Genomic DNA, 21,684 nt, shown 5'->3' on the forward strand with positions numbered 1-21,684 from the left:
AAATTCAACATATTATTTTGATTGTTGTATCTTTCTTTTTTTTTTCTTAATTTATTTGTTTATTATTTAGCTCCCACTTATGAGTGAGGACATATGCAGTATTTCTTTTTCTGTGCCTGGCTTAATTCACTTAACGTGATTTTCTCTAAGCTCATCCATTTGCTGCAAATGGCAGTATTTCATTCTTTTTTATGGCAGAGTAGTATTTCATTGTGTATATATACCACGTTTTCCTTATCCAGTTGTCCAACGACAGATATTTAGGTTGGTTCCAACTCTTGGCTACTGTAAATAGAGCTGCAATAAACATGGGGTTGCAGGTATCCCTTCAACATGATGATTTCCATTCCTTTGGATATAAACTCAGCAGTGGAATTGCTGGATTGTATGGCTGTTCGATCTGCAGTTGTTTGAGGAACCCCCATACTGTTTTCCATAATGGCTGAATATATCATCCCATTTTCCTTTGACCTGCAGAGTTTTTGTTGAGAAGTCTGCTGTTAGTCTGATGGGGACTCCCTTATAGATGACTTGATGATTTTCTCTTCCCATTTTTAGGATTCTCTCTGTCTTTGAGCCAGTTGGACTATAATTTGCCATGTAGAGGACCTTTTGGGATCTGTTTGGGCATCTTTGATCCTCGTGAATCTGAAGGTCCGTGTCCCTCCCTATACCTGGAAAGTTTTCTGCTATTCTTTCATTGAATATGTCTTCAGTGCTTTTTACTTCCTCCTCCCCTTCAGGAATACCTATGATTCAGATGTTTGTGTGCTTAATGTTGTCTGCTATCTCTCTTCAATTTTATTCATTTTTTAAAATTATTTTTTCTTTTGTTTGCCTGAGTTATTTCAAAGACACTGTCTTCAAGATCAGAAATTTTCTTCTGCTTGCTTTAGCCTGCTGCTTAAGCTCTCCATTTTGTTTTTCGTTTTGTTCAATGATTTCTTCAGTTCTTGAGTTCTGCTACATTCTTTTTTAAAGTATTAATCTGTTTGTAAATTTTCTCTTTCATATCCTGGATAGTTTTACTCAGGTCATTGTGTGGTCTAACTGCATTGTCTTGTATCTCATTGAGTTTCCTTAAGATTTTTACTCAGAATTCCTTTTCAGTCATTTCAAGTGTTTCCTGTTCTGTGTGGTCTGGTACTTGAGAGTTATTGGATTCCTTTGGTGGACTCATATTTTCTTGTTTTTTTGTATTTCTTGTATCCCTATGTTGATGTCTGGTCATCTGGTAGAACAATTCTATTACTCTTCTTCCCTGGACTCTGCTGGTGACCCTCCTTGTGTCAGGGCAATGGAGTGGTTGGTGGTCCATCTGCACAGCAGTGATGGCTGCTGCTGTGGTAACAGGCTGCCCTTGCACTGGCAGTGGTTGTGGAGGTGGCTTTGGTGGGCTGCCTGCATGGCAGTGGTGGTTCCAGTGGTGGTGGGCTGCTCGCATGACAATGGTAGCTGCCTGGGGGTGCTGGTGGTGATGACGACTGCAGCAGTGGCAGTTGCAGCAGCTGCCTGCTTGGCTGCCATGTTCACAGTGACAACCCACACAGCTTTGGTGTCTGCAGCAGCAGCAGCAGAATTACCTTGTGCCAGTGGCAGCAGTGTCGGTGGCTGCAACTCCCTGCCTGGCATCTGTGCTGTCCTTAGTGAGAGCAGCCATCTTCCTCATGTCTGCAGTGTCTTTGGCAGCAGCTGGGTTAACTTGTGGCAGCAGCGGTGGCTGTGGTTGCAGCCTTCTTCCTTGTGTCTGCAGAGTCTGTGGCTGTAGTGACAGGCCACCCACAGGACTGCTGCTCTGTGGGGAGCTTGAATAATAAATTTTTTGGTATCCTACCTTTGAGGTAACGATTGTTAACAGTTTGTGTATATCCTTCTGGAATTCTTCTATGCCTGTAAATATCACAGAATTTTTTTTTTGTTTGCACTTACATTTATATAAAGAAAATACAGTACATACACTGAGCCTTTATCAACTCTATTTAGTTATAATATACATACCATAAAATTCACTCATTTTAAGTGTGCAGTTCAGTAGTTCTTAGTATATTTGCAGAATCGTGCAACTATCAATGAAATCTAATCTTGGAACATTTCCATCACCCTCCAAAATAAACCTGCACATTTACAGTCACTCTCTTTTCCCCCTCCTCCACTCCTGGACAACCACTAATGTACTTTCTGTCTCTATAGATATGCCTATTCTGGACATTTTATATAAGTGGAATCATATGATATATGTGGTATTTTGTGACTGGTTTCTTTGACTTAGATAAACATTTTCACAGTTCATTCATGTTGCTATATGTTGCATATATCAGTACTTCAGTTTTTTTTATTGCCGAGTAGTATTCTATTTGTATTCCATGTTTTGTTTATTCATTTTTTAGTTGATGGACATTTGGGTTGTTTCCACTTCTTTTTGACTGTTATGAATAATGATGCTTATGAACATTAGTGTCCAAGTCTTTGTTTAGACATATATTTTCATTTTTCTTGGTTATATACCTAATAGTAGAATTTTAAGTCATATGGTGACTCTTTAACAATTTAAGGAACTGCCAGAATGTTTTTCAAAGTGGCTGCCATTTTACATTCTTGCCAGCAATGTATGAGGGTTCCAATTTCTCTGCATCCTTACCAGCACTCGTTACTGCTTCTTTTTTTGATTATAACCATCCTAGTGGGTGTGATGTGGTATCTCATTGTGCTTTTGACTTGCATTTTCCTAAAGATGAATAATGTTGAACATTTTTCATGTGCTTATTGGTCATTTCTCTGTCTTCTTTAGAGAAGTGTCTGTTCATTTAGTTTGCTCTTTTTGGGGTGGAGGAGGTTGTGTGGTATATTTTGTTTTTTTAAATAGACTTTATTTTTTAGAGCAGTTTTAGGTTCACAGCAAAATTGATTGGGAGGTATAGAGATTTTCCATATACCCTCTCCTTAAACACATGTATAGCCTCCCTCATTATCAGCTTGCTTCCCTCACCAGTGTATGTTTGTTACAGGTGATGAGCCCACATTGACAAATCATTATCACTTAGAGTTCATAGTTTACATTAGGGTTCACTTTTGGTATTGTACGTTCTGTGCGTTTGGACAAATGCATAATGACATGTATCACTCAGAGTAGTTTCACTGCTCTAAAAATCTTCTGTGCTCTGCTTGTTAATCCCTTCTTTCCCCCTAACTCCTGGCAGTCACTGATCTTTTACTGTCTCCATAGTTTTGCCTTTTCCAGATGTCATGTGTTTAGAATCACACAGTATGTATGTAGCCTTTTCACATTGGCTTCTTTCCCTTGGCAGTGTGCATTTGTTTCCTCTGTGTCTTTTCATGGCTTGATAGCTCATTTCTTTTTATTGCTGAATAATACTCCATTGTGGATATACCACAGTTTGTCTATGCATTCGCTTATTGAAGGACATCTTGGTTGTTTCTATTTTGGCAATTATGATAAAGCTACCATGAGTATCTGTGTGCAGGTTTTTGTGTGAATGTAAGTTTTAAACTCTTCTGGATAAATATCAAGGAGAGATATTGCTGTATCATAGGGTAAGAGTCTGTTTAGTTTAGGAAGAAACTGCCAGACTGTCTTCCAAAGTGTCCATACCATTTTGCATTCCCACCAGCTATGAATGAGAGTTTCTGTTGCTCCAAATCCTCACCAGCATTTTGTGTTGTCAGCATTCAGGATTTTGGCCATTCTTGCAGTTGTATAGTGGAATCTTATTTTAATTTGCACTTCTGTGATGGGAGCATTTTTTCATATGCTTATCTGCTGTGTGAATATATTTTTTGATGAGGTTTCTGCTAAGGTCTTTGGCTGATTTTTTAAATTGGGTTGTTTTCTTATTTTTGAGTGTTAAGAGTTCTTTGCATCTTTTGGATAAGTTCTTTGTCAGATATGTCTTTTGCAAAATATTTTCTCATAGTCTATGGCTTGTGTTTTCATTCTCTTGACAGTGCCTTTCACAGAGAAGAAGGTTTTGATTTTATTGAAGCCCAGCTTATCAGTTCTTTTTTCCCTGGATCATGCCTTTGGTGTTGTATGTAGAAAGTCATTGCCATAACCTAGATCATCTTGGTTTTCACCTGTATTATCTTCTAGGATTTTATTGTTTTGTGTTTTACATTTGGATCTGCAATCCATTTTAAGTTATTTTTTTTTGAAAGGAATAAATCTCTGTCTAGATTCTTTTTTTTTTTTTTACACGTGGATGTCTAGTTGTTTCAGCATCATTTGTTGAAAAGATTATCTTTTCTCCATTGTGTTGCCTTTGCATTTTTGTTAAAGATCAGTTGACTGTATTTATGTGTGTCTGCTTCTGGGTTCCCTATTCTCTGTTTCATTGATCTATTTGTCTCTTCTTGCTTATTATGGTTACTGTAGCTTTATAATAAGTCTTGAAGTCAGGTAGTATCAGTCCTCCAACTTTGTTCTTCCTCAGTATTGTGTTGGCTATTCTGGCCTTTTTGTCTCTCCATATAAACTTTAAATCAGTTTGTCAATAATCATAAAATAACTTACTGGGATTTTGATTGGGATTGCATTGAATTTATAGATCAAGTTGGGAATAAGTGATATCTTAACAATATCAAATCTTCCAACTCACGAACATGAAATATCTCCCCATTTGTTTAGTTCTTTGATGTCTTTCATCAGAGTTTTCTTCTCTCTTTCCGTCTTACTTTTTTTTTGATAGCTCACCTGTACAGGGATCAAACCGTGGACCTTGGTATTATCAGCACCACACTCTAACCTACTGAACTAACCAGCCAGCCCTCATCAGAGTTTGGAGTTTTCCTCATATAGATCCTGTACATATTTTGTTGGATATATACCTAAGTATTTCATTTTGGGGGATGCTAATGTAAATGGTTTTGTGTTTTTAATGTGAAATTCCAATTGTTCATTGATGATACATGGGAAGATGATTGATATCTTTATATCAGCCTTCCATCCTGCAATCTTGCTGTAATCACTTATTAGTTTCAGGAGTTTTTTATATATTGATCAGATTTTCTATATAGATGATCTTGTGATCTGCAAACAAAGACAGTTTTTATCTCTCCCTTCCCCATCTGTATATCTTTTATTTCCTTTTCTTGTCTTATTGCATTAGGTAGGATTTCTAATATGCTGTTGAAAAACAGTCAAGAGTGGGGATGTCTTTGCCTTGTTCCTGATCTAAGTGGGAAAGCATCTAGTTTCTCACCATCAAGTATGATGTTAGCTGTAGGGGTTTTGTAGATATTCTTTTTTCAACTAATCCTATTTTACTGAGAATTTTCTTTATCATGAATGGTGTTAGATTTTGTCAAATGCTTTTTCTCTATCTGTTGATATGATCGTGTGTTTTTTCTTCTTTAGCCTCTTGATGTGATGAACTACGTTATTTGATTTTTGAATGTTGAATCAGGCTTGCATACCTGGGATAAATCCCACTTAGTTGCCATGTATAATTCTGTTTATACATTATTGTGCTTAATTTGCTAATATTTTGTTGAAGATTTTTGTATTTATGCTCATTAGAGATAGCGGTCTGTAGTTTTCTTGTAATGTCTTTGGTTTTGGCAGTACACTACTGCTGGCCTCATAGAATGAGTAAGGAAACATTCTTTTGGCTTTCACCTCTTAAAGAGATTGTACAGAATTGGCATAATTTCTCCTTAAATGTTTGGTAGAATTTACCATTAAACACATCTAGGCCTGGTGCTCTCTGTTTTGGAAGATAATTAATTATTGATTTAACTTTTTGGATAGATGTCTTATCTTAGTTCATCCAGTCTGCTATAACAAAATACCATAAATTGGTTAGCTTATAAATAAGAGAAATTATTTTTCACAGTTCTGAAGGCTGGGAAGTACAAGATCAAAGTGCCAGCAGATTTGGTGTTTAGTAAGGTCATTCTTCCCAGTTCAAGGACAGATGGTCATCTTTTTACTCTGCCCTTACATGGTGGAAGGAAGGGAGAATCTTTCTGGGCCTTATATAAGGGCACTAGTCCCATTTATGGGGGCTCCACCCTCATGACTTAACCACCTCCCAGAGGCTCCTCTTCCAAATACCATCACCTTGGGCGTTGGGATTTGGTCATATGAATTTGGGGGAAGATACAAAGGTTCCAACTACAGCAATAGGTATAGGGCTATTCAGCTTGTGTGTTTCTTCTTGTGTGAGTTTTGGTAGATTGTGTCTTTCAAGGAATTGACTCATTTCATCTAGGTTGTATACTTTATCCCCTGACCTTTTTTTTTTGTGGCTGGCCAGTACGAGGATCTGAACCCCTGACCTTGAGGTTGTAAGGCAGTGTTCTCACCAACTGAACTAATCAGCCAGCCCCTTTACCCATTTTTTAATTGGTTTTTCTTTTTATTACTGAGTTGTAAGAGTTCTTTATATGTTCTGGAGACAAGTCCCTCATCAGATACGTAATTTGCAAATATTATCTCTCAGTCTGTGAGTTGTCTTTTCATTTTCTTGATGGTATCATTAGAAGTGCAAACATTTTTTTTTTTTTTAATTTTGATGTAGTCCAATTTGTTAATTTTTCCTTTATCCCTTTCATGTTTGGTGTTGTATCTATGAAATCATTGCCTAGCCCAAATTTACAAAGATTTACTCTGTTTTCCTCTATTGGCTTTACAGTTTTAGCTCTTAGATTTTTTTAGGTTTTCAATCCATTTTGAGTTAGTCTTTGTGTATGCTGTGAGATAGGGGTCCAAATACATCCTTTTGTATGTGTATATCTAGCTGTCGTAGCACCATTTGTTGAAAAGACTATTCTGAACCTATTTTTAAGATAAAATGTCATTGACATCTTTACATTAAGTACCTCTAGACCTACCCCTTTTTTTTCCTTTGTTTTTGTTTTGTGGCAGCTGGCCAGTATGGGGATCCGACCCCTTGACCTTGGTGGTATTAATACTGCACTCTAACCAACTGCGGTAATTGGACAGCCCCCTCTTTTCTTTTTAATGACCACAAAGTATTATTTTTCATAAATGTATCTTATTAATTGTCCACCCATTGACAAACATTGAAATTATTTACGTTGATTTTTCTTTTCCCCAATGGAAAGCAATGAAGCAATAACATTCTAGTTACATTTATCTTTGTATATTTGGGGTATGCAGAGTTTAAGTTTTGATAGAAGTGCCAATTTTTCCTTCCAAAAGGTTTTATAAACCTTTTCTTCAACAGATTATGAAAGCTCATTTTGAAGTGCAGCAATTATCATCCTTTCTTGTTGCTTGGTCACTTGTACGTATGTGATGAGTACACAGTGGGCATCAGAAGTATTTCTAGGTGATAACAATGGGAGTAGAACTGAAGGCTGTCTGCTGTTTCCATCAGAGTCTACTTAAGCTCATCAGTAAAGAGAATCCCAAAATGACACTAAAAACTTGGTGAAATAAAGAATTTAAAGTCAACAAATGCAAAATTGAACAATGAACAGCAAATTTACATATGAAAGGTAGACAAGATTATGTAGCTTACATTTTTATGTTCTTTGTGGCTGATACAAAGCCTATTGTTTGTTGAGTCTAAGATTTTATTGACAGTTATGATAGGGAATTGCCACAAAAACTTTGTCAAAAGTATATAGTGAAAGAAGTTTTTATTGATAGTTGCTGAGTTCAAAAGTTCTGGTTAACAAAATATAATTGAATGTATAGTTGGAGGATATACCACCTTACAGGTGCTAAGGTTAATCAGCATTTGGCTTTCACGTATGGTTTGATAAAAGAATTAACAGTACTTTAATTTCAAATTTGATAATGTATTTTAATAGCACTGATGCCAGCTTTTCTGATATAGAATCATAATCCCAGACTGACTAATCCTGGCCAACAAAACAAAAGGTCTGTTATGTGATAAAACTGATACTACTGTATAGTTTGAAACATTGTCCCAATTAAGCACATAACTGACGGAGGAAATGAAATGATGAGACCAAAGAACAGAGTAGAAGCCTCTGTCATCTCAACAGCCAGGGTGATTGCATCTCTAGAGATTTACTTTTCTAAAAGTAGACTATTATGTACAGCCAATAAAGTAGGCACTACTGTATTAAATCTGTAAATGGTTCATCTGAGGTTTGAAACTAAACAAGTTTATTTCTTTTTTCTTTTTAAACAAATAATTTTAGGCTTACAGTAACCTCTATTGGAATTATTTCTTATAATTAGGCGAGGTAATCAATCGGGATACTTCCTGACTGGGCATTCGAAAACTTCATGATATACTTCTACATTCCTACTCTCGTTTTTGTCATTTTCTTAATTATTTTCCACAGCCCTGCAGCTATAAAATCGGGATGATAATATTTAATTTTTACCTACTTTACAAAGTCAAAGCAAGGAATTATGAATTAGAATGTTTCTTTACGGCATAAGTAAGAGGAATTTTCTTTCATGTAATTAAAAAAAATCATTTGTTTATAACTTTCATGTTCTGGGCACTATGTGCCATTTAGTAGTGTTGAGTAATGTTAGAAAGTACTGAGTTTCCTTTGTAATTTTCTTCTGTAATTCTTTTCTTTTGAGTGTCACAAGTGTTGTCTCTAAAGTCATGAAAGAAGTTACTTGTATGTCACTGAAGAGCTTAGCGGAGGCATTGTTTTGGAACTTGCTCTGCGGTTGGGGAGAGCAAGAGAATTCCCAGAGAAGTGTAGAGTGTATCTCCTGACACCGCAGCTGTAGCATAAACACCCTGTGAAAAAGAGTGATGTGGGTAAATTTAGCTCCACTACCCACCCACATGCCTGCACTGGAACCAGATGAGTCCTCCTCCTCCTTTAACAGACCCCTGCTAAAAGTGTCAACTGTCTTATCAAACTGAGAGCAAGTTGTTCCTGAGGTTGTCCTGGGAGTTCATGTTATTAACAGTGACATTGGCATCAGTAAAAATAATTAAATTTGCAATCTTTTAAAATTTTATAATGCAGCTGTTTAAGAGCCTCTGAGTACATTTGAGTGAGCATGTGCAGCAGTTGGTGATGAGACAAATGTGCTTGTGACTTAGAAACTGGCTTTATTCATGCTCAGCAGAACATGCTAGCTCATATTGATTTCAGCCATTTATAATTTAAATTGTTCTTATAATTTAATATAAATTACATTGTTCTTAAGCGTGACTAAGAATGGCACATTTAGCGGACTAAAAAGCTGACTTTTTATATGTGTGTGTGTATATTTTTGGGGGGCAGCTATCCAGTATGGCGATCTGAACCCTTGACTTTGGTGTTAGTAGCACCACATTCTAACCAAGTGAGCTCACTGGCCAGTTCTGATATATTCTTTTAAATGCATTCACATGGCATAAAATTCCAAAGTTTCAAAAGGGTATAGCCCTTTAGGAAAAAAACTCAATTGGTTAGAACATAATGCTGATAACAGCAAGGTCAGCCAGCCAAAATGAACAAACAAACAAAACAGTAGAGTGTATAATGAAAAGTAAGATTGTTTGCCTCCCCATTTCCTACCTATTTAATTTTCTTCTCTAAAGGCAACACTGATACCAGCTTACTGTGTAGCCTTCCAAAGATATTCTCTGCATCTCAAATGTAAATATATATTTATGTATTTTTTCCTTTCATAAATGGTAGCAAATACTACTCCCCAGTGTTGCATGCCTTGCCTTTTTCTGATTAACAAAACATCTTTGAGATCTTTCCAAATCAGCACCTCTGTATTTTTTTATTTTGTTCATATCAGTGCTGCTTTTTTCTTTTAAACAGCTGTATAGTGTTCCATTGTGTGGATATACTTACTATACTTTAACCAGTCCCCTATTAATGAGTATTAGGGTGTGCTATTTTTGCTATTACAAACGACTGCAAAGTCATACAAAGTTTAATTTTTACTCACACTGGAAAATTGGCTAAAGTCAGAAAGTAGTAAGTTAACAAGAAGCATAAAAACAATAATTCTGCAGATATGTACAATCAACTGTGCTTCGATAATAAGTTTTTTAAAACCCAATAATTCTGTGGAATTGCCTGAAGATGAGTTTCTCTGAGTGTAAGTTTGCATTCATTGATGATTAGAAATTTTATATTTCATACCAAGGTAGTTTTAGGATTTCAGAAACATGTTAAAAAGAACAACTATGAGATAATTATATACAGTTGGGTGTTTTATTTATTGGGAATAAAGAAATAATGAAACTCTGGGACCCATTGGACAGTTGGAGTGAAGGGGAAAGAGGAACGGAGTGGGACTTGTGTCTGTTACTTTTTTTATTTCTTCATTGACAGTGTTTATGATAATTCTTTGTGGAAGCCTCAGGGTAAAATTTTTCCCCTTGATAAATTATGTTAACAGGTCACATAGTTTATTTGTAGCTGCTTAAATTTATTGGGTGCTCATTTTTATTTTATAATTAGTAGATCTCTTTTTTTTGACACAAAGATTTTTTTAACTTTTATTAATGTTAGTACTACTAATTAAATATAAGCTATTTTGAACAGTAACTATATCTTTAACTCTTGCATAACACGCAGGCAAAATAGGAATTCAGAAAATAATATTAAAGATTTAATAAGTGGGGGGGTTGGGGAAGGATAATTTGGGTAAAGGGCATAAAGAAAAATCACGATTTATAATAATAATATACTTAAAAAGAAAGATTTAATGAGTGCTTTTTGTGTGCCTGACACTGTTCTATGCATCTCATATTTATTAACTTGTTTAAATCTTATATAGTTGTATGAAATAAATCTTATTATCTTCATGTTATGCTTGAGACTGAAGTAAGCAGAGGTTAAGTAACTTGTCCAAGCTAGTAAGCAGAGGGGCCATGATCAGAAAAGCCAGTAGTCTGGCTGCAAAGCCTACACTTATATTTATTCTTTTATGTAGTTGATTGACTTTCCATTTACTGTTAAGTGTTTTATGAGATCATTATTATTATTATTATTATTATTATTATCCCTGTTACTAGGGGAGGAAAATGCAGAAAAGTAAAATTGCTTGCCCAAGGTATCTACTTGCCCGTCAGGATACATTTAGGAAGGCCTCAAGGTAGTGTTGTTAGTTTAAAAGCATGGACAGATAAAGGTCTTAGTGGGGAGAAGACAACCAGATTTCCCCTCCTGGACTTTGAATAGCATGGCTATTGAGCAGTGACTGGTTTTAAGATGGCAAATGGTATGTTTAAGTAGATTGTTTTTGTCCTTTCTGTTTATTTTATCGGTCAACGTCGTGGTTTTTTTATTTTATACTAAAAATAATTCACAAGGAAGCACGTGTTGTTTAAAAATATAACAGAGTTGAGGTAGTAAGAAATAAGAATGGTTATGTATCCACTTCACTTCCTAGAGAGGAGGAGTTTATTGTTGAGTTTCTATGTTAATTCCACAAAAAACTTTCCAGGAATCGTGAGCATTATATTCTGCTGTAGTTGTTGACTTTCATCGGATTATTTAATTCACCTGCAGGGTTCTATGTCCATCTACTGGAGGCTTGAAATGCCCTTCCTCTTTAATATTTTGTCATATAATGTCCCATAGGAAGGTGTGAAATTCATAATGAGGATGGTAGTTGAAAGAATTAGAAAAGAACATCAGGAAGCCCTAAGAAGCAAAGACCTGGTAATGTATTTTGGGGAAAAAGGAATCTCTTCATTGTTGTCAGCAGTGGTCTGGTATTTATTAAAACAAGCCTCTGCAAGTCCTCCAGGGGTGTGTGTAAGGTGGGGACCTGGAATGGTGACAGGTGGGAGCTGCCTTGCTGTTCTCTTTCCATTGGCTTTTCTGGTCTTTTTGATTCATCTCAATACCTTTGCCAATTCACCCACAGTCACATTTTTAAATGTTTGTAATATACATATAAATTAATGAAACTAGCTTGTGTGCAGCTTATTCTGATTTTTTGGTTATACGTACTGTATATAATCTCACATGACACATGCCAGAATTCATTGGCAGTGGGAAATAAGGAAGTGCAGGATGTCACAATATAAGAAAATATCATGAATCAGTGATTGGAAATAAATATATTAAAGTATTATGTGCCTTAATTTGAAAGGCATGTGGATTTTTTTTTTTTTTTTTTTGGCGACTGGTAAGAGGATCAGAACCGTTGACCTTATATACACCATGCTCTAACCAGCTGAGCTAACTGGCCAGTCCTGGAAAATTTAGTAATTTCATATAAAAGGAGAAATTCAAAAAGAAAATTGTATCTTGAAAGTGCCTTTAAAATATGAAGTACAAAACATTACTTTGCGTTGGTTGATGTCATAGTTGAAAAGTAGACGGGGGGTCAGGGGGGTGAAGAGCAGTATTAACTGTTTATGGAGCATTTATATAAATATCCATATTTTTTTTTCCTTAGATCTCAACTTGTTCGTCCTTTTCAGAGTTAGAGATGGCAGTTGTGGCCATCTATCAGCTTGCGTCAGTACCATCTTCTTAGTAGGTGTCTCAGTATTGTTGGTTACAAATTAAGTGTAAAGTACAATATCCTTTAATACCTATTTTAGTGCAGTCCTTGAGAGCGCAGACTCTGGAAGCAGAATGCCTGGCTCTTAAATCCTGTCCCTACCACTTACTAATTGTGGGACCACATAACTTAGCTGTGTTTCAGTTTTCTCAACTATAAAATAGAGATAAGGATTTATATTACTACACAGCTAAGTAGCCCATACTGAACTAGGTCTCTCAGCTCCAATATAAAAATCCCAGGCAAGAGAGTCTAATTGTTCATCTTGGAGCAGGTATCTACATCAGTCTTCAGTTTACGGTCACAGAGAAAGGGTAGTACAGAATAGACAAGCCGTACCGATGAGCTCTAGTCTTGTCAGTCTATTTAAGGAATCATTGTGGGCTAGGCAGAAACTGCAGACGGTGCTTTTAAGCATAAAATTGATACTTTTTTTTTTTTTTTTCAGTTAATAGACTTTTTTTTTAAATAATGATCTTGCACAGCTATTTTAATTTTTTTTTTTGGTGTTAAAATCATTACTTTGTTATTTTTAAATAATTAAAATGCATTATAATCTTATTTAATTATGTTTTTACCCTTCTTCATTAAGAGTTTTTATTACTGAAAAATAACAAACATATAAAAGTAGAAAAGATTATATTTTATTCATGTTTTATAAATCAGCCAGGAGCCTAAGAGACCCTGATTTACACTTGTCATTTCTCTTTTGCCAAAAATTTCACTTATCTAGTGAAAAGTTTATTCCTGAACATGAAAGATGGAATCCCATGCATTATTAAAGCTATTGACTAAATACTCAAAGAAGAATGTTCCCATTGAGAATATCAATAAAAACCCTATAGCTACCTTTGGATTTTTGTATTTTCCAAAACAAACCCAATTATGTAAAGAATTGGCCACTGATTTGTTTTTTAGTTAAAAGAAACCGGTCAAAGACACATAATCACATATTTAGGAGTATACAGGAAAAAGAACTTTCAGAATTAAGCACACTAGCAAGCCACAAAGACCTGGCCATAAACTCGTTAGTTTTCCTGGAAAGTTGTATTTCCTTGTTTACTTTTTGAGTATTTCCTAGTTTAGGACCATCCAGCTGTTTATTCTAATACTTTGTCAGGATGTATGGTTAACAAGATGCCAAAAAGGTCACGTCTGGGTGACAACCTGGTGCTGCCTGGTTGTTATCAGATTTTAGTAGCCTGCATTTCTCAAATTAACGTCCTCTGGTAGGCATCTAATAAAAGATTAAGCTGTTCAATTTGTATTTTTATTATTATTTGGCAGGAGAATTTAACGCATTTTTTAAATGCAGTTTCCCATCTAAAATGATTTTTCATTAATTTTTATCACATTATGGTTTTTTCTTTTTGGCAAATAGTAGGCCTTAGAAAAGACTCATGAGAAGACCCAATTAAAAAAGAAAATAGCTATATACTATGGAAATTTAAAATCAGTAATAATAGTAGTAGTAATGTGGTGTTAGCAGTAGTAAAGTAAAAAAGTTGCTAAGGCCTGACATTTAAGTTTTGAAGAGCTCCCATTCAATACTAGACTTAAAGTCTCTCACCATGGTTGCAATCTGTAAGAAGTGAGCAAGTGGAGAGGAGAACTTCAAATGGTTAGGGCTGGACTCTAGTCGTCCTTTAGGATGTCCAGACAGATCACACCCTGGCTGTTAATATTACAGGGATAGATTCTTGTTCAGAAGGGAACCTTTGGAGGTTTAGACGGATAGTCTAGTGAAAAGGTAATGTCAAGAAAGAGCACCTCTCCTTCTTAGACAAATGCTGGGGGTCCCAGTATAGTTGACCTCCATTCATAAATGTTGTCTCCTTTGGGTCCAGCACTGCAATTGGGAGGAGCACCCAACATAATTTCTGCAAGTTCCTTCTGAATTCTTTTAGCACTAGTTGACAATTTAGCAGCTGTTTTGCTTGGTATTTGTCCCTCCTTTTTCTTGGGCTGAACTTGCTCTCTTTCTGGTTCTTGCTGAACACTTTCAACGTTGGTCTCCACCAGAGCTTTCTCCACTAGTGTTTGGACTGTTATCAACTCTTTGTGACTCAGGGGACATTTTAGATCCCTCAGAGCCTCCGTCTCCACCCACTGTCATTCTAGCTCTGGCTTCCACGGCTGCTGCCCGTGACTGCCACCACGGCCGCCCCGGAGTCCTGGAAAGTGAAGCCACCACCTCCGGAGCCACAGCTGCCGCTGCCTGGCCATCCACGTGCACCAACAGACTTTATTTTGTGAAGAGTTTTAGTTTTACAGAAAAATGGAAAGTACAGAGTTGCCCCATGCCACCTCACTCCTTATCCCAGTTTCCCCTATTAACATCTTGTGTTAGTGTAGTGCATTTGTTACAATTGATGAGCCTATATCAATACGATTATCAACTAAAGTCGTAGTTTACATGGGAGTACACTCTTTGTTTTAAACATTCTATAGGTTTTGACAAGTGTATCCACCCCCCCTTTTTTTCTTTAACATGTATCCACCATTGCAGTATCATACAGAATAATTTTACTGCTCTAAAAATCTACCATGCTCTAGCTCTTTGTCCTCTGTACTCCCCCCAGAACCCCTGGCAACCCCCAGTCTTTTTACTGTATTTCGAGTTTTGCCTTTTCCAGATGTCATATGGTTAGAATCATACCATATGTAGCTTTTTTAGATTGGCTTCTTTCTCTTGGCAGTATGCATTAAGTTTCCTCTGTGTCTTTTCATGGCTTGATAGCTCATTTCTTTTTATTGCTGAATAATACTCCGTTGTGTGGATGTACCACAGTTTGTCCATGTATTCTCTTATAGAAGGACATCTTGGTTGTATCTGTGTTTTGGCAGTTATGAATAAAGCTGCCATAAGCATCTGTGTGCAGTTTTTTTGTGTGAATAAGTTCTCAACTCCTGGATAAATACCAAGGAGTGATATTGCTTTATGATAAGGTAAGAGTCTGTTTAGTTTAGGAAGAAACTGCCGAACTGTCTTCCAAAGTGGCCATACTATTTTGTGCTCTCACCAGCAATAAATGAGTTTCTGTTGCTCCTCATACTGACCAGCATTTCGTGTTGTGTGTTGGAATTTAGCCATTCTAGTAGATGCGTAGTGGTATCTCGTGATTTAAATTTGCAATTGCTTAATGACCCCACAGGTAATCACTATTCTGATTTCTATGACCATAGATTAATTTTGCCTATTCTTGAACTTAATATAAATGAAACCATTACTCTTTTGTGTAATGCGGTTTTCAGTCGGCATAATGTTTTTTATGATTCAACCATGTTATTATATGTATTAGTCAGTTTTCTTTTGCTTATAACAAGATATCTGAAACTTGGTAATCTATAAAGAAACAAAATTTATTTCTTACAGTTTTGGGGCTGGGGAGTCCAAGGTCGAGGGAGCACATCTAGTGAGGGCCTTCTTCTGGGTGGGAACCCTACAGGGGATCACATGGGGAGAACGGCAGAGCTCCTCAGCATGCTCATTTACTCTCCCAGTGAAGAGTGAAGCCATGAGTACCACTCCTGTGACAACCCACTAAACCATTAACCCATTACTCCATGAATGGATTAATCCATTCACAAGGGCACAGTCCTCACAGTCCAGTCACGCCTCAAAGGCTCCACCTTTCAAATACCATAATCAGATTTCCCACCCTTTCAACACTGTTACAGTGGAGATCAGATTTCCAGTATGTAAAGTTTTGGGGGACACATTTGACCCACAGCATTGTATATATTAAGTTTCTTTTTTATTGCTAAGTAATATCCCATTGGATGAATACACCACAATTTGTTTACCCATTCTCCTGCTCATAGACATGCGATTCCAGTTTTTGGCTATCCTGAATAAAGCTGCTGTGAACATGAACTGTGAACTTCTTATACAAGTCTTTTGTGGACATAAATACTAATTTCTCTTGAGTACATATCTGCAACACTTTTTATTATTTAAAAAATTAGCAACAACATAAATATCCAACAATAGGGGATAGGATTAATATGCTGTTATATTGGCTAAATATTATGTATCCATTAAAAATTGTGCTTATAAAATTGTTAATTGATGGAAAAAGTTTATGATATATAGCATGGGAAAAAAGGATGCATAATTATTTGTGTAGCTTGTTTTTCTTTTACACTTTTTTATGATGGAAATAAATTGCTTTTCTAATTGGAAAAATATATACTTTAAAAAGTATGTGTGAGGATAATTACACTTTATTTGTTTTAGGCTTTATGTGGACTGTAGAGAGTGGTTAAGTTGAACTTCTTTTGAATCTTTGCTTATATGATTTTTGGGATTTAAATTCCAAATTTTCCCAGTTGTAGATCAATATTTTATCAGGGAAATAGTTATTCATTATATAGCAAAATACTCCTCCTCCCTAGAACTAGACATATGCAAATTAAACAAACTTAAATTAAGTTAGCACACCATTAAGCTAACAGAAATAACATCCCAAATTGGCAAGAGCATAATGGAATAGGTTATTGACTGGCTGGTAGCAATATATGTTGATAAATTATTATTTGGAGGGAAACAGTCTGGAAGAATTATACCTAAGAAGCCACGATAGTATGTCAGTTTATAACTTTTGACTTAAAAATCCCACTTTGGAGAATAAAGATGCTAATTGCAGTTTTATAGTAGCAAAAACAGAAGAAAAAAGCATTTTTAACAGAGGGAAAGTGATAAGAGTACAACTTATCAGTGGGATAGAGCTCTTTAATCATTAAAAGGTTATATGCATATGAACTTTATTAATAAAAGGAAATATATATATATAATAATTGAAAATGTAGACCAAAATAAAATCTTTGTGGTGTTCACAACGAATCTATTCAAGTGTTAAAATTTATAGAACAGTACATCAAAAAAATCAATTTTATTGTATCATAAGTAAAAAATAAAATAAAAACAAACTGAAGTTGGGAAAAAGTATATGAATGTACAGGGGTCAGAAATTAATTCATCGTGATGTTAGAGTTTGGCATATTGGGGTTTTTTTTTCTGTAAAGTTCTTTTTAATGCTTTATAAGCTAAGCGATGTATACTTGTGTGTGTGTATTTGTACAAGTGTACTTCAAAAAGTTCATGGAGAAATGGAATTAAAAGATAATATGAATCCTTCCATGAACTTTTCGAAGACCCCTCTTTTATGTGTGTGTGCCGAATTACAATGAATAATGTATTTCTTCTTGTGGCCTGCTGTCAACAATTTTTGAATGTCACTGCTCTAATGGGTAAAAAACTGATACAAATATAACATCAGGATAGTCATGATAAGTGCTATAACTTAGAAATGTTTAAAGTGCATTTGAGGTAGGGTGGAGGAAATTACTTACTGTGGAGAAACTGTGGAGGACCTCTTCCTAGAGGAAGTGACAGTTGAACTTATGGGAGGGCATGTGTTTGCACATATTCTGTTTGGGGTTCACTGGGTTTCCTGAATCTATGAATTTCTGTCTTTCAACAAATTTGTGAGAATTTCAGTAATTATTATTTTATTTTTTTGGAGAAAATTATCAAACTTTATTGAAAGATATTTAAAAGGTCTAAATAAATGGAGAACTATACCATGTTCATTGGAAGACAGCATTATAAAGGTGACAAGGCTCACCAGATTAATTTATAAATTTAATACAAATCCAGTAAAATTTCTGTGTTTTTGTTTTGTTTGTTTGATTCAGATCTAGTCAATCTGATTCTAGAATTTGTTTGGAAGAGCAATCGGCTAAGAGTAGCCAAGACACTCCCAAAGGAGAAAAGTTTGGTGGTGATGTTGGAGGTAGAGGTGGGATTGGTCAACATTATAATAAAATGTGGAGTCATCTTGGCTTTTAATCAAGACCTTTTTACAAAGGTGTAGTAATCAGGACTACAGTACTGCCACAAAGTTAGACGAACTGACCAGTGAGTCAGAATAGAAACCATAAACAGAGTCACACGTATACACAGAAACTCAATTTATTCTTTGTTTTTTGGTTTGTTTGTTTATTTAGAAACTCAGCTTATGAAAGAGCCAGTGTGAAAGATCAGTAGTGAAAGGATGAACTTTTCAGTAAATGCTGCTGCGACAACCACTTATCCATATGGAAAAATATTAAATTGAACTTCTACCTCATACTTTTCACAAATATCAGTTCAGAGTAGACTAAAGACAAATGAGAAAAGCAAAACTATGAAATTGTTACAAAGCAGTAAAGAGTATCTTTATAACTTTGGGTAGAAAAAAATCCGTCCCCCCCGCCCTGGCAGACTTGTATCCAGCTTTGTAAAATACTTTTCAAAAACAGTGACTTCCAGCAGGACATAGATGATGACCTATAGTATTTTACAACTTATGAACTCCTCTCCCCAAAAAGTCACTGTAAAAGCCAGCAGCGTCTTTTGTTGCTGCTTTGAGCAGTGAAAGCTTTCACACTGGTGGACACGTCACATGAGCATGAAAGAACTTTTCACAGGCCGACTCTGACACGGTGGAAATGAGCTGACACCTGTAGGACTCTCAGTGGGACGAACCCACATAGTAAAACAGGAATCTGAGCTCTTTTGAGTGACACCATCTTAATGTCATCACCAGAAAGCCTGAGTTTTGTTACCTGACACAGTTGACGGAGGGGTGCCAAGGCCACATGAAGACTCTTGGTTTAGGGAAGTCAAGTCGATGCTGATGGCATCAAGGAAGGAGAGACATGAAGCTTTGCTTCCCCACACTGTAAGGCTTCTGTGCCGAAGTGGCTAGCAAGGGTGAATGTCAGAGAACACTCTTCCAAAACGAGAACAGAAGATCCTGTTTCCCCCATTTCAATTCAGCTTCTGACACACTCTATTAGTGGTATTTGCCCTCTCCACCAAAGACAGCAATGAAGCGTCCTGTGTGCTAACAACAAAACTTTTAAAAATGAACCAAAATTCTACATTTTTATAAAACTTCGTTTAAAAAAAAATGTTACTTCAAACAGTCAGGTGCCTAGACGTACAGAGCTAAAGTGCACATTTCACTTGGCTTCCCCAGCGCCTTCCACCTTCTGGACTGGGCTGTGGAGGCATCTCGGTTTTCGCAGGGTTGTTCCCATCCTTGCCAGCGTCTGCTTTCCCCCTTCTCCCTTTGGAAAGCTTCTCTCCCTTCTTTGCTGGAGCCTGGGCTGTGGTTTGGAGGGGAAGTTTAGCAGACAGCCGCGCCAGTCTCCTCTGTGGCTCATCTCTCATTTTTGCCTTGTCACCTTTAGCATGTCCTTTTGCCTTTCTCTTGGGCATGGTGGCAGCAGTGCTTGGCAGGTGGCTTTGCCAGTACAAGGGGTGCTCCTGTCTTCCTCACACTGCTCCTGAGTTTCGTAGCCGTCCAACGGGCACGGGGATGCCAGCTACGGCCCTCGTTGTGCTGGTGCCCTCAGCTTGGGCAGGGCCATCATGGACCGTGGAACAGAGGAGACGAACAAGCTGGGCACTGCCAGGAACAGGAGGGCCAGTAATTATTTTTTAATTACACTATATTAAAAATTTTTATATTGTCTCACAGGTCCCCGAGTCTCTGTTCTTTTTTAAAAAAATAGTTTTTCTTGCTGTTAGACTGGATAATTTCTGTTGGTCTATCATATTTTTCATGTTTCTTTGTGTGTAATTTTCTGTTGTGTCCAGGACATTATGAATGACACATTATAAAGACCCTGGATCCTGTTATGTTCTTGTGAAGAGCACTGGGGTTTTGGGGGGTTTTGTTTGTTTGTTTGTTTGTTTTGTTTTTTGTCTGAACTCTTTTTTTTTTTTTTTTTTTTTTTTTGTCGTTTTTCGTGACTGGCACTCAGCCAGTGAGTGCACCGGTCAGTCTTATATAGGATCCGAACCCGCGGCGGGAGCGTCGCCGCGCTCCCAGCGCGGCACTCTACCAAGTGCGCCACGGGCTCGGCCCTTTGTCTGAACTCTTAACTGCAAACTCTGCTGGGAAGGCAGCTCTTGAAATCTCAGCTTAGTTCTTTTAGTCTTATCAGGGTTGCCTAGAGTCTGCCTTTTGCAACCAGACATTTGGACAGAGTACAGAATTTGGAACTCTTCCTCCTTGGGTTTTTCTCCTTTCTGGGATTTCCCCCTTTACTTTTTAGCTATGGTGATTGCCCCAATCTCTGACCATGGGGTTCTTTCTCAGTTTTCATCTCCCCATTTGCAGCCTAGGGCATGCTCTCAGACTTAAAAAACAAAGAGAGGCTGGCTGGTTAGCTTGGTTGGTTAGAGTGCAGCCTTGTACACCAAGGTCAAGGGTTGGGTTTCCTGTACCAGCTAGCTGCCAAAAAAAAAAGAGAGAGAGAAACTCACCCAATACTTTTCTCTTCTTCCAAGTGTCAAGTCCCCCTCTAATATCTGCTCATTTGGGGTTGTTCTCCAGTGCCTTCGGGTAATTATTTTTTATATTTTGTCTGGAGTTATGATTGTTCTTTGTGGGAGGGTTGCTTTGATAGGAGCTTCTCAGATCTTACTAAAGGAGGAGGAACCTCTCAGATGAGTATGAGGTTTTAAGTGTGGATGCTAGAGATGAAGATTCAGGAGTCATCAGTCATGGGAATAGATTAGATGGCAGAGAAAGGGCCTGAAGATCAGCGCATAATCCTGACCACAATAAGGGTGACCGGGGAGGAGGAGAGAAGACAAAGGAGTGTAAGTGCCGTAAAGCTGAGACTGTTGGCTCCCCTGCTAATTCTCATATCCTGAGTGCTGAGCGCAGTGCCTGGCATGTAGGATATGCTTGATAGTTAAGTTAATTTAGTGAAAGGAGACTGAGTGGCAGCTAAGTGAGAGTAGAACCTAGGAGTTTTCTGGATAATAAGGGATGAGAGATTTTTCTCTCTCTTTTTTTAATTGTATAACAATTTATTATGATTACCACAGAATTTTTGTTTTCTGTTTTACTATTTCTAGATCTGTGGTACTAAGAAAATAGTACATGTCTAGATAGCTAGTTTTCAGAAAAAAGTTTGAACTGACATGTATTAATTTTCCTTTTTTTTTTTTTTTTTGGATTATGTTCATGACATCCATGTGTGGAGGAGAGAGTTTCAATAAGGAGCTGTTGGTTATTCTTGTCAGATTCTTCAGAGAAGTTAAGCAGGAATGAAGAATGAAAACCAGCTTTTATTTTTAGCAAATAGAAAGTCTTTGGTGATTGTCTTGAGAGTTTCAGGAAGATGATGAGGGAGTAAAGCTGGATTGCAGTGAATTGAGAAGTAAA

The 21,684-nt window shown here is 36.8% G+C and overlaps 1 protein-coding gene and 1 pseudogene across 1 annotated transcript in view; one reads left to right on the forward strand and one right to left on the reverse strand.

Annotated features, from left to right (window-relative positions):
• Positions 1–21,684, forward strand: part of TULP3 (TUB like protein 3) — a 73,623-nt gene that overhangs the window by 9,597 nt on the left and 42,342 nt on the right. The window lies entirely within an intron of this gene.
• Positions 1,249–14,528, reverse strand: LOC134384138 (ubiquitin-conjugating enzyme E2 E2-like; annotated as a pseudogene).

This window comes from Cynocephalus volans, chromosome 1, assembly GCF_027409185.1.
Source record: "Cynocephalus volans isolate mCynVol1 chromosome 1, mCynVol1.pri, whole genome shotgun sequence".
NCBI classification, from domain to species: domain Eukaryota; kingdom Metazoa; phylum Chordata; class Mammalia; order Dermoptera; family Cynocephalidae; genus Cynocephalus; species Cynocephalus volans.